The sequence below is a fragment of the Sorex fumeus genome, unplaced genomic scaffold (genome assembly GCF_029834395.1).
Source record: "Sorex fumeus unplaced genomic scaffold, SorFum_2.1 ptg000035l, whole genome shotgun sequence".
Taxonomy (NCBI): Eukaryota; Metazoa; Chordata; class Mammalia; order Eulipotyphla; family Soricidae; genus Sorex; species Sorex fumeus.
In genome coordinates, this window is record NW_026606092.1 from 40333635 (window position 1) to 40345798 (window position 12164).

The 12164-nt window shown below is 46.7% G+C and overlaps 1 protein-coding gene across 3 annotated transcripts in view; it reads left to right on the plus strand.

Moving 5' to 3' along the window:
- Positions 1-10651: 10651 nt before the first annotated feature.
- The window catches only part of PTPN4 (protein tyrosine phosphatase non-receptor type 4), a 184270-nt gene continuing 182757 nt past the window's right edge, over positions 10652-12164 (plus strand). For all 3 annotated transcript variants that reach the window (XM_056117536.1, XM_056117538.1, XM_056117537.1), the window contains exon 1: positions 10652-10770. The gene's annotated coding sequence lies outside the window, so the exon portion shown is untranslated. The remainder of the gene's footprint in view (positions 10771-12164) is intronic.

The window sequence follows — 12164 nt, forward strand, 5'->3', positions numbered from 1 at the left end:
AAAAACGCCAGGCTTCTCAGGTATTAGATATGTGCTTTAGAGCTCGAGCCATATTCCTGGCCCCTATTTAATTTAACATATTTAGATATGTGCTTTATAACTTGAGTCATATTCCTGGCCCCTATTTAATTCATCACCTTTAGGGGGAGAATTTCTTTTTTGTTGTTGTTTGGTTTTTGGCTCATACTAAATGGTGCTCAGGGCTTACTCCTGACTCTGCTCAGAGATCACTCCTGCCTGGCAGGGCATGGGGGACCATATGGGGTACTAGGGATCAAAAGCATGCAAGGCTAGCACCCTACACACTGCATTATCTCTCCAATCTCTCAATTTACTTTTTTCTTTTCAAATTACTAGTCATGAGCCAACAATTTTTTTTTCCCCCTTTATTTTATTTAATTTTTTTTAAAGTTGTAGATTTACAATTTTTTGTGCTTTGGTTTCAATTATACAATGATCAGATACCCATCCCTCCACCAGTGCCCATTTTCCACCACCATGGATAATATCCCTCCCACCCCCATCCCCCCATCCCCCCTGCCTCTGTGGCAGGGCAATCCCCTGTGTTCTCTCTCTCCTTTTGGGTGTTGTGGTCTGCAAAAGAGGCATTGAGTGGCAAACATGTTCAGTCCATAGTCTACTTTCGACATGCTTCTCCCCTCCTGGGAGGATCCTCCAAACATCCTTTATTTGGGAGCCAACAATTTAATATCATAGTCCACTAATAAGTTACAACCCCAAGATTGAGAAATACTTGCCTTGAAATACTTGCCTTGAAAGGAAGGGCTACCTCCTATCTTCATTCCTGGTGCCAAACGGCGAGCAATGCATGTTTTATTAAATGAATATAAACTATGAGATCCAACTAATATTAATCTTCATTCATATTTAAATTAGGAGACCCAGATACTGGTTAGGCAGCTTATAATATAGAAAAGCAGTGTCCTAAGAATGAACTTATATGTATAGAGATTTTGACTATACAGATTTTTTTTCAGGTACTATACAGATTCTACATTAAGCACATCATACATATTGTGACTATAATAATTTAATACTCCATAATCTGGGGCTAAGATATTTTAAATTTAAAAATGTTTTAAAATGTATATTAGGGCCAGGAGATAGCACAGAGTTAGGATGCCTAGCATGTTCCCCACCTGGATTCAATTCCTGGCATCACCTGGTACTTTAAGCATCACCTGAAGACAACCATCACCTCTGGGGTGTGGTCTAGGCAATCCCCAGCATCACAGGGACTTATGATCATCATCACATTTTTGGGTCCCTGCATTCATTGAACCACTGACCCAGTAGGCCAAGAGTGTCTGATGGGGCCCTGGGCCTCCTGAATACCACTTGGGAGTTTACATATAAATAAATAAATAAATATACTTTTTAAAACTTCATATATTCAAATGTATGTTCATTTTGGGAAAGGAGCTATGAAGAGAAATTAATTCTTTCATAGACTAAAATTTGTTTTAAAATTTGGGGCCAGAGAGCTCTTACAGTAGTAGTAGTAGTACTACTACTACTACTTACCTAGGTGCTTGTTTTGTATACTACTGACCTGGGTTTGATCCTTGGCACCACATATGGTCCTCTGAGTCCTACAGGAATGGTATCTGTCTGAATGCACACAAAAAATATCTGGAGCCCAGGAATGTGGCTCCATGGTAGAGTGCATGCTCTGAATATGAGACCCTGAGTTTGATCTTTGGCATCGTCCCACATCAGTAAGTGTGATCCTGGCACCATGGCCATCACTAGCAATGAAGCAAGCATGATCCGTGACACTACAGTAAGTACATGATCCCTGGAAGAGAAAAAAACACATCAGGATGCATATATCAGAGTATATGATCCGTATACCAGATGATCATAGAATCGTGCAACTGGTAGAGAATTTGGCAATATTTATCAGTATTAAACATGCCAAAACACTTGCCAGTGATACATTTCTGGAATTAATTTTTTTTGGGGGGGAGGGACACACCCAGCAGCACTCAGGGCTTTCTCCTGTCTCTGTGCTCAGGGATCACTATTGACAGACTTGGGGAGTGCTGGTACTCGAACCCAGGTTGGTCACATGCAAGGCAAGCACCCTACCCACTTATTTTTTTTAATTAATTAATTTTTTTAATTAGTGAAACACCATGAGGTACAGTTACAGACTTACGAATTTTTGTGCTTGGGTTTCAGTTATACAATGATCAAATACCCATCCCTCCACCAGCGCCCATCCTTCACCACCATAGGTCCAAGCATCTCTCCCACCCCCCATCCCCCCCATCCCACCCTGCCTCTGTGGCAGGGCATTCCCTTTTGTTCTCTCTCTCTCCTTTTGGGTCTTGTGGTTTGCAAGAGAGGCATTGAGTGGCAATCACGTTTGGTCTATAGTCTACTTTCAGCATGCTTCTCCCATCCTGGGAGGATCCTCCCAACACCCTTTATTTGGTGCTCTCTTCTCTATCTGAGCTTCCTTTTCCCCTAGCACGTGTGGCTGGCCTCCAAGTCATGGAGCAAAATTCCTGGTACTAATCTCGGCCACTCCTGGGTGTTAGTCTCCCATTTTGTTGCTTTATGTTCCCCAGATGAATGTAATCTTTCTGTGTCTATCCCCCTCTTTCTGACTCGTTTTGCTTAACATGATACTTTCCATGCACCCTACCCACTTACCCACTTATAATGAGAATATTCTTTGCACCATTGTTTGTAATGGCAGAGAACAGAAATGGATTCTATGTCCATTTATTAGATTAAATTCATTATAGTACATCCCAGAGAAACAATGATATATATATATACATATATATATACACATTTTCTTAAGGACACGTGTAAGAAAAATATAGCATAATTCCTTGTACATAGTGGAAACAAAGATTCACTTTATATAGACAGAGAAAAGTTGTTGTTTTTTTTTTTTTTTTTGCTTTTTGGGGTCACACCCGGCGATGCACAGGGATTACTCCAGGTTCTGCACTCAGGAGTCTCTCCTGGCGGTGCTCAGGGGACCACATGGGACGCTGGGAATTGAACCGTGGTTGGCCACGTGCAAGGCAAACGCCCTACCTGCCGTGCTATCTCTCCAGCCCCCAGAGAAAAGTTTTGAAGTATACACTGTCCTGTCCTGTCCTTCCGTTGTTCATCGGTTTGCTTGAGCGGGCCCAGTAATGTCTCCATTTTGAGACCTGTTACTGTGTTTGGCATATCTAATACGTCGTAGCTTGCCAGGTTTTGCCGTGCCGGCAAGATACTCTCGTAGCTTGCCAGGCTCTCCAAGAGGGGTGGAGGAATCGAACCCGGTTCAGCCGGGCTGGCTGCGTGCAAGGCAAATGCCCTACCGCTATGCTATCGCTCCAGCCCAAAGTATACACAAGAACCTATTAATAATGCTTAACTTTGGGAAGTGGAACTGGGAATAAGAGAAAGTCTTTGCTTTAAAAGTTTTTATGTTTATTTTTAGCACAAAATCGGCATAATTCAATCCCTCTTGGTTTGGGGGCCACACTCAGTGGTGCTCAGGGTTTAGCCCTGACTTTGTGGTCAAAGATCACTCTTGACTTTATACAAGAGACCTTATGCGGTGCTGGGGATTGAACCAGGGGAGGCAGCATTCAAGACGCATGTCTTACCTCTTATCCTATCTCACCAGCCTCTGTTTAGTTCTTGTTCATCAGGATTGTTAATTTGGATCTTTAACTACTATAGGAAGGGAGAGAAGATTGTTGGCCATCTGTCTCAGACATATACGCTATTATATGTTTTTAAAATAAAAGTTTTGTTCCCCCCAAAGGTATATTAAAGCTGTGTGATTAAAGACAACCCAAGTCACAAAACTTTTGGAAGTTCAGTCACTCTTTAAAGAACATTCACACTTTTTAGATTTGCTTTGTTTTGTTTAAATTTATGCCTGAAGATTCCAGACAAGTAGAAAGAAGAAATTCCCTCTTAATTGTCCACTTAAGGCAGATAAATAACCAATTACCATCACAGATGAGGTTCCAGGCATGTCTTACCTCACAAGCTTAGGCAACAAAAACAAGTTACTTTAAGTCATTCATTGTTTTTGTTTCCTTGGGCCTCCCAGAAGTGCTGGGGACCACCAAGGCTATACAGGTGGTGTTAGGGAGTGGGTGCTGTGCTGGGGATCAGACCTGGGTCGTGTGCAGGTAAGGCAAGTGCTGCAGTCCTTTGACTTCTCTTGAACCCACCCATGTGATTTTAATGTGCACATTTGATTTTTTTTAACGGGGGTGAAGGGGTGCATATCTGGGATTACTCAGGATTTAGTCCTAGCTCTGTGTTTGGGGATCACTCCTGGTGCTGCTTGATGATTACTTGGGGATTAAAGTGGGATCCATCAATGTGTAAGGCAAGTGGTTTAACTCTTACACTCTGATCTCTAATGTGCAAATTTATACTAGTCCGAGCTCTACCTAGCAAGCTGAATCCAGCTTTTCTTTGGGGTTCTCCTCACTAGACATCGCCAGTGACCCTTGGGTTACTTATTTCTTCCAAAGGAGTTTTCTCAGATGCTGACAGGGCAGGCAGGCACTGCACCAGTCAGTCACCTGGTGCAAATGGCTGGTGCAGGCTCCTGTTCTGCTGCATTGCAGCTGCCAGAGGTCATTGCTAAGACCCAGGCTAGCCTGGCTCGGGCCAGGATAAATGTCACAGGCTAGAACCAATGCCCATTGCCTCCTGGCTACAGCTCCAGGGTTAAGAGAGGTCCTAACATCAATCAAACTCAGAGCAAAGTGACTCCTCCTCCCCTGACAACACCAACCAAGTGCAGAGAATCCCAAATCTTATCCTCTCAGAGAACAACCCAGGTCAGGCTGCAGAGAAGCAGCAAGAACCACTGTCAACAGCAGTGCCTCCTAGTATCTCATAAGTTCTAATGCTATTTTGTCAATGAAAAATAAAAATCTTGCTAAGTCTCACAAGTTTAAGTATTTAAATTATGCTTCTTAATTAGGTGAAAGTAAAGGAAAATCCTCATTCTCACAACTCTTCTACATCCACAAGACCTAAGGTTTGGCAAATTAAGATAACAAAATAAAAAATTCAATATTATATTGGTGTGTGGTAGATATTGCTGTGCTTGCTGAAATTAAATTGTCCCTTGAGATGAGAATTTGGAACTCATTGCTGTAGCACAGCTCTTTTATTTATTTTTTAAATTGAATCACAGTGAGATACATAGTTACAAAGTTGTTCGTGATTGGATTTCAGTCATATCATGTTCCAACCCCCTCCCTTCACCAGTGTACATTCCCACCACCAGTGTCCCCAGTCTTTCTCCTGCCACACCCCCATCCTCCCCCATGGCAGGCACTTTTCTTCTCTCTCTCCCTCTCCCTCTCCTCCCACCCCACCCCCACCTCTCTTTCTTTCCTTTTGAACATTATGGTTTGCAATACAGATACTGAAAGGTTATCAAGTATTTCCATTTACCTACTCTCAACAGTCAATTCTAGTTCAGAGCGATCATTTCCAACTATTATTGTCATACTGGTCCTTTCTCTATCCTAACTGGCCTCAGCCCCCTCCCCCCAACGCACACACAGCACAGCTTTTCTAAAGGCATGTTTGTAGTGGACAATAATTGCAATAGTATTTTCTAGTTATCCTTCTCTGAAACTTTTTGTACACTGTGCTACATAACTTGACATTCACTATGCTAGAATACTATCATTTCCATAAGTAACTTTATTTTCTACTTTTTCATCATATTGTGGGGGTCATACCTGGTGGTGTCTAGTAGTCATGTGGTACCAGCGATCAAATTCAGAGTTTTCGACACATAAGGCAAGTGTTCTACTATTTGAGTCACATATTAGACTCCACAGCATTCTATTGCCATTTGCTCAAGAAAATTAAGGTTTCAGTTGGTGTAAAATCAACACCAGTAAGTATAAACGCAGTAAGTATAAAATCAAGAGGCAATGTTTGGTTACACAGTGGTCAGCAAAATGGTCTAGACCAGATGGACACTAATACTTTAAAAACTATACTTCTAAATAAGGGCACAGGTTTACAGTTCTTGGTAGAGAATTTGCAATATGTATGATTCTAAGCACATAAAGAAAGGAGGTAGATGAGTGGCAGTCAGGGCATTGGAAAGGTAGGATGGAGAGCAACTGCTGAGGAGTACAGGATTTCTTTTTGGAGGTGATAAAAATATCCCACAATTAGAGAGAGAGTGATGTGGAAATCATCTGCCCCACGGGTAGGGGGAGGGTGTGGGATGGGGGTGTACTGGGGTTGCTGGGGGTGGAGAATGGGCACTGGTGAAGGTACGGGTGTTTCATTGTATGACCGAGACTTAGACCCGAAAGCTTTGTAACTGCTCTCACGGTGATTCAATAAATAAAATTATAAAAAGTGGAAAAATAAAAAGGCAGAGTTCATGCACAATTCAATCAGCTAATCAGTGGCTGAATAAACAGCAGTACTCCTACATAAAAATAAATCCCACAATTAAAAAGTGGTATGGCTGCCCAAATTTGCAGATGTATTGGAAATCATGGAATTGTACACTTTAAAGGGGTGAAGTTCGGGCTGGAGAGATAGTATAGTAGGTAGGGTAGCACTGAAGCACTGTCTTCCTGTTGTTCATTGACATGCTCAAGCAGACCCAGTAATGTCTCCATTGTGAGACTTGTTGTTACTGTGTTTGGCACATCAAATACGTCACGGGTAGCTTGCCAGGCTTTGCCTGATATGTGGTCAACCCTGCTTCAATCCCCAGCACAGCAAATGGTCCCTGAGCACAGCCAGGAATGATGCCTGAGTATAGTCAGGAGTAAGGCCTGATGACTTTTTGGTATGGCCCCAAAACAAAAATGAATAAAGATTCAAAAATAAAGAGATGAATTTCATGCTATATGATTTGTATCTGCATTTAATTTGTAGATACATTTGTATCTACATTCCTCAAGAAAAACTTTCCAAAAGAATAAAATATAGGGGCAGGAAGATAGCTCAAGTAGTAGATTTGTATATGCAAAGCCCTGAGTTTTACTTCCTGAGTGTCACTGGGTATAATTCTGGTGCCCCCTCCCCACACCCCCCAGCACGTCTATTCCTGAATGTCCTATCACTGGGCCCAAACAGGAACCTTCAGTCCCTCCGTCAGTGCAGATTGCTGGAAGTTGTCCTCTCACCCCATTTCCCAGCATTACAATGTTATCCCATATACTAAAAAAAAACAACATGTCAGGAATAGTAGTTGAGGGGAGTCTGAGGTGGCTCAGTGGCAAGAAGCATCTATTTTGCAAGCACGAGACCAGGAATTGATAGTCAATGGTGCCCTTGTGTTCTGCACATGGTCCCGGTGGATCTGCTGTCTGGGACCTCTGGTGCCACAACAGTGTGTAATCTCCAAGACACTGCAACTTGGTGTGTGTGTGTGTGTGTGCGTGTGTGTGCATGTGTGTGTGGGCACTGTAAGTAAAACAGCGGGCAAGTACCTTGGGCAAGGGCCTCTGCCAAGTGAGGGGGCACCACAACCAGATATGCAAGTACCACAACCAGGCCTGTGTACCACCCTTGGTCATGGCAATAAGAACAAAGGGAAGGGGGAAGAATAGCAGATGGAGATGAAGCCTACATTGTTTATCTAAAGGGCTCATCCTGTGAAGTGTTCCAAAACAAAGGGTGCACTCCTACAGCCACTCTACTGTTGAGACTAGCTATATTTATATTACAAGTCAGGTTTATACTTGCATTAAAGGTCACTGTGATAGGAAGAGGAATAGAAGTTATAGGAAGAAGGTCTGGAGATAGCAAGATTATTTGGGGTATTAGTTACAAGGACATCAACAAGGACAAATCTGACCCTTTCAAGTATCTCTGTACTCAGAGACCTTGAACAGATTTAAAGCTGAGAAGGAGCCACTCTGTCTCAAATGCTTCCTGAAATCCCCATCATTTAGAAAGTTCAGTATTTTGTTTTTTAATAAAACAAAACTTTTCTTTTCTTTTTTTTTGGGGGGGGGCCACACCAAGCTGTGCTCAGGGTTTACTCCTGGCTCTAGACTCAAGGAACACTCCTGGCAGGGCTTGGAGGAGTAAATGCAGAGCCATGGATCAAACTTGTGGAGGCTGCATACAAGGCAAGTGTCTTAAGCCTTGAACTATTTCTCCGACCCTGAACTAAAAATTTCTTTTTATGTTTGACAGTCATCAGGTATTATCAGGGATATACAGTTGACTTAGGCACAGCCCTTGCCTGCAGCTATCTATGTAGCTGCAGTGCTAAGACCCACACAGTGGCAATAATAATAAAATGTACATTGTGACAGGGCTGGAGCGATAACACAGTAGGTAGGGCATTTGCCTTGCATGTGGCCCACCCAGGCGAACCAGGTTCGATTCCTCTGTCCCTCTCAGAGAGCCTGGCAAGCTACTAAGAGTATCTCACCTGCACGGCAAAGCCTGGCAAGCTACCCGTGACATATTTGATATGCCAAACACAGTAACAAGTCTCACAATGGAGATATTACTGGGCCCACTTGAGCAAATCGAGCAAATCCATGAAAAATGGTAGGACAGTGCTACAGTGCTACATTGTGACAAGAAAACGGGAGGTCTGAAGCTACAATGACTGATGACAATAGAGAAATAAAATACTTATTTTTAAAACTTCTGTTGGAGGGGCTGGAGCAATAGCACAGCGGGTAGGGCATTTGCCTTGCATGCGGCTGACCCGGGTTCAACTCCCAGCATCCCATTTGGTTCCCTGAGCACCACCTGGGGTAATTCCTGAGTGCAGAGCCAGGAGTAACCCCTGTGCATCGCCGGGTGTGACCCAAAAAGCAAAAAACAAACAAACAAACAAACAAAAAAACCTCTGTTGGAAGTTCAATGTAGTCTGGGATGAAGTGAGGGGCATTTTAGCAGAGGATATATAAAAACAGGTAATGGGGAGTCAGAGGAAAGAAGATTTTGAGATGATGAATGCATACCGATAAGAACTAAATTCAGGAATGGAAGGCAAGTACAAGACGTAAAGCAAGAAACAAATGAACTGTGAGATGTCTTTCAAAATGCAAAGAACTAAAGGGGAGGTGAGAGGAAGAAAAGGATCAGTAGAAACTCCTCCATCAAAGATTTGTGTAAATGTGCAGGTGTTACCTTGTAGAAACCAACTCTGTAGTAAACAGATATTTAGTCAGCTTGGACAGAAAAAAATTTTTTTAAAAAGAATGTGTCTATGAATACTGTCTTCATTGGGACTACAGAAGCTAAAAGGAAGGACCAGAGAGACTAAGAAGGCGCCAGGAGACAGGAAAGGGCACTGACAAAAATGAATGTATAAAGGAAGCATGCTTGTCCCCATATCCCTCCTCCCATCATTTTAGCTACGATCTCCCAAACCGTAGGCTCTGTCCTATGATCAACAAATCATCATCAGTGAATTATTAGAATGAACCAGGCTAAGAAGCGAGGCGTGATGACCCCCGGTGAATTCCTGTGCAGTGTCTGAATGAATGAATCTCATTTGAAAAGAAACACAAGCAGTCCCCATTCCTGGCACACAGAGGGCACCCAAACATTTGTTTTATCATCCGAACACTGCTTATCCTTTGTCTGAGAGACTCAGCAGAGGAGAGGAAGTGATTCAAAACTGCAACCTTAAGACGCTGCAGTCTGCCTTAGCGCCGCTTTCCCGGCCCTGGCTCGGTTCGGTCGCTTAGGTCACTAGGTCCAGCGGGGCTCAGTTCAAGCAACCAATCGCCGCAGGACCACGGGGCGGAGCCACCGACCCCGCCCACTCCCAGCCCCCCCCCCCGCCTCTCCTCAGGTCCCGCCTCGCTCGCACCTGCGCGTCCCCCGCCTTAACCCCCGCCCCTCACCCGGGCGCTGGGGCTGGTGCAATCCCGCCCGCCACTCCAGGAGGGGGGCGGCGGTAAGGTGCGAGGCTGGGGGTGGGCTGCCTCGCCTCTCGCGAGACCGTCTCCTAGGGCCGCCGCTCGGGCCGCTGAGTGGCGGCGCTTGCGCAGCCGCCGTGTTCGGTTGCTATGCTGCGGCCCGGGAGACGGGGCGTGCTTGAGGGAGGAGGGGGAGGAGGAGGAGGAGACGGAGGAGGAGGAGGAGGAGGAGGAGGAGGCGGGGCTGCGAGCACCTCCTGCACTCTCACACACAGACGCTGCCCGGGATTCGGCGCCCGCTCGCGCCGCGCCGCGCGCTTTTCCGCTCCTCGCGGGCCGCCCCCACCTCCCCCACATTGTTCTCGCCGGACCCCTGGGTGCCCCCGAAGCCGCCTTCGGGGCCCGAGCCGGGGAGAAGGGAAGAGATCGGACTTGGAGCCGAAGGGGCCGGGGATTGGGGCCAGGCCCCCCCGCCACCCCTCCTCCCCCGACCCCCTCGAGTCCCGGGGTGCCCCGCCCCCACGGCACCTTTTCGCGCGCGCGCGTGTGTGTGCGCGGGTGCGAGTGTGTGCGGATTATCTCATCCCGGTCGGGAGGTGGGAGCGCGCGCGCCTCCCTCGCGTCTGTCTCCCGGCGGCGGCGGCGGCGGCGGCGGCGGCGCCGCGCCGGCCCGCGCGCCCCGCAGTATGAGGCGGTGCTGGCGGCTCGGGGCCGTGGCGCGGCCGCTGCGGCGGCGGCTGCTGAGGAGCTGCTGAAGGGAGCCCCGGCGGGGAGCGGCGCGGCGCGGCGCGGCGGACGCGGCGGACGCGCTTCGCCCCCGGCGCCGCCCGGGCCTCGAGGCTTTCGCCTTCTCCAGCCGAGAGGACGCGGCTGTGACTCGAAGGTGAGTCTCTTCCCCTCCGCCTCCACCCCCGGCCTCTCTCTTCTCGGCCCTCGCTCGCCCGGCGCGAGGCTTCTTGCCTGAGGCGTGTGTGTCTCCTGGAGGCAGGGGGTGCGGGATGACGGGGGTCGTCGGAGATTGATTTCGATAGAACGGGGGTGGGAAAGGGATGCTCTCCCCCCACCCCCAACCTCCGCGCCCCGCACACACACCCACTCCGCCGCCTCCCGCTTTCCTCCTTCCCCGGGACCTCCGCCCGCAGCGCGCCCCGGGACTAGCCGGCTGGGGATCTGTGGCAACGGGGGCGGTGGAGGCGATGCGCTGGGTCGCGGAGATGGGATCTTGCGCGGGACCTGCGTTCCAGGTGAGGTTTTAGAATCTCACTGATTTGTTTTTTTTGATCCCGTGGCTGGTGGAGTTCTGTGTGTGTGTTTCCTTCTCCCTCTCCGTTCTTCATTGGCTCTTGGGAGAGCTTCCTGCATGCATCGCGGCGCGACTAGTCGGTCCCTACGGTGAAGTTTTATCCAGAAAGCCTCTGGGAATTAATTCTGAGGGGGATTTCGTACTCGCAGTTTAGGACTCTGTAGTTGAGGGAAGAGGGGGAAAAAAAAGAAAAAGTTGAGGTGTCGCTAAGTCGACGCAGCGATGCTTCCCCCCCCCGGGTTTCTTGCCACCGGCCAGTTTCTAGTCGCACGTAGACGCGGATGGATGTTTCTGTGGCCCTTGGAAGGGGAGACCTCGAGTGACACCGCTGTTTCTGCACCGGGACCAAAGACCGTCCGTAGGGGTTTCGAGCGCTTGTTTGAGGAGAGCTTGTGCGTCTGCCAAAACGCCAGCCGTTTTTCCTTGGAGATTGGAGTAGTATCTAGATCTTTGCGACCCGATCTGGCGCCCCGTTTGAAACGGTACCGTTTAAAGCATGTTTATGGAGGAGAAGAATGGTATAACAAAAAGCCATTGCATCCGACTTGTGAAGGATGGCATGAGTAAAAAGATGGAAACAGTAAACGCCGGGGCATTTAAAAACCCCGGTGGTTTTTTTTTTTTTGAACCTTTAAGTGCCGGAGAAAAACTAATTGTCTTTTTTTTTTTTAAAATCAGCGGAAAAGAGTGCCTTAAAATAAATGTGCTTAACGGAGTAGAACTAGTTCTATCCGTTTTGAAGTTGATGAATGCAAAATAAAACCTATGGGTTATTTTTTCAAAAAAAAACCTTGTAAACAAAAGTTAAGAACTTACTAGTTTGCAGTGCATTAATTTTGTAGGCCCCACCATTTTTTGTCAGTAAATTTATGCTCCAGTTGCCACAAAAGCTATTTTATACCTTCGTTTTTGTTTTAATAGCACACTTTGCTACTGTTTTGCATTGAATCATGTCCATGGTCCCATAATTAAGT